The sequence below is a fragment of the Bactrocera latifrons genome, unplaced genomic scaffold, assembly GCF_001853355.1.
Source record: "Bactrocera latifrons isolate USDA-ARS-PBARC rearing strain unplaced genomic scaffold, ASM185335v1 scaffold_249, whole genome shotgun sequence".
Classification (NCBI taxonomy): Eukaryota; Metazoa; Arthropoda; class Insecta; order Diptera; family Tephritidae; genus Bactrocera; species Bactrocera latifrons.
Window position 1 is genome coordinate 42,131 of NW_017536063.1, and position 1,316 is coordinate 43,446.

Sequence of the window (1,316 nt, forward strand, 5' to 3'; positions counted from 1 at the left end):
ATTAGCTTATTTATTATCAAAAATGTTTATAACATTTTATCCCGAATTTTATAAATTTTACTACAAAATTCTTTTGTATTCCTAATTATATTTGAATTTTTGTCACAATTTCTTTGTTTGCTAAGCAACTGTGAGCAAAGAAATACAATTATATTTCAGCACATTAATTAGTGTCATTTAGTTACATGAATTTTCTTTATCGGCACACATATAATATGGTTCTGCACATATATTTAGGATATATTTAGTATTTGGTAAACTATGTTGATGATATTTTACATTAAATTGCCAGAAATAAATTCCTACATTTTGGCAGGTTATAACAAAGTAAACAAATTAGATGTTTTTTCTGACCACTTTTTCTGAAATTTTCACTTTCTAACATATTAATTCATATTACAAGACTTCAAAAACGATAGGATGCAAAATATAGAAAAGCAAATAACCAAAACAACACCCATTCCCCTCGATTCTTTTTTCGAACAATGACACCAGGAGGCAAATTTTAGCAGAAGAGCAACTGTCATAACCACCGTTTATATTATTTCTGTCAAAAATTCAAAAAATACATATTTCCTTAGTATTCGATTTCAGTATTTATAATAAATTGTAATATCTTTATATGTAAATTTTTTTAATTGACAGTGTTATACAAAATTTAATTCAAATTGAAAGTAAACTTTAAGGATATTGAAATAAAACATCACCTCTTTCAAAATGGTAATTATAAACTAATTAAAAAAACAAAAAAAATTATAATTTAACAGAGGAAAATCTGTTTGATATAAAAATTAATGCAAGATTTTTAAAGTATGTTTTAATGTTGTTAGAGTTAAGTTTCTGGTATTTATCACAATTGAAAAAGGTAAATTATTTGGGAAATATATTTACTATATTATATTAGATTTTGCCTCTTTAAAATTTTTTTCGTGCCCATTTGAAAATCACATWATTCTCAACAATTCTCCAAATCATTGTGGAATCGTTAGTTACAACGCTATAGTGTTCTGGTTAATAAGGAGTATGGAAATATCTACTCTTCCAAATAAAAATGTAATATAACGTTTATTATAGTAAACTTTCAAAATTTTAGCAAACAATATCACATCTCTATGATACTAAAACAACTAAGTTCATCACTAGATTCAACAATTTGTTTGAAATTCCATTTACGTTTCWTACGCTTTAAAGTACACCCAGGAAAGCAAAAACAAAAATTTCCTAACATGACATATATTATTTTCTTGTACTAAGCAACTCTCGCTTGTTTCAATGCGCCTACGAAAAAACAATTTCACGTAATTTGAAAGTGGAAA

General features: G+C 25.5%; 1 protein-coding gene across 4 annotated transcripts in view; it reads right to left on the reverse strand.

Moving 5' to 3' along the window:
• Positions 1 to 1,316, reverse strand: part of LOC108969328 (glycogenin-1) — a 29,030-nt gene that overhangs the window by 14,050 nt on the left and 13,664 nt on the right. The gene's annotated exons all lie outside the window — the stretch shown is intronic.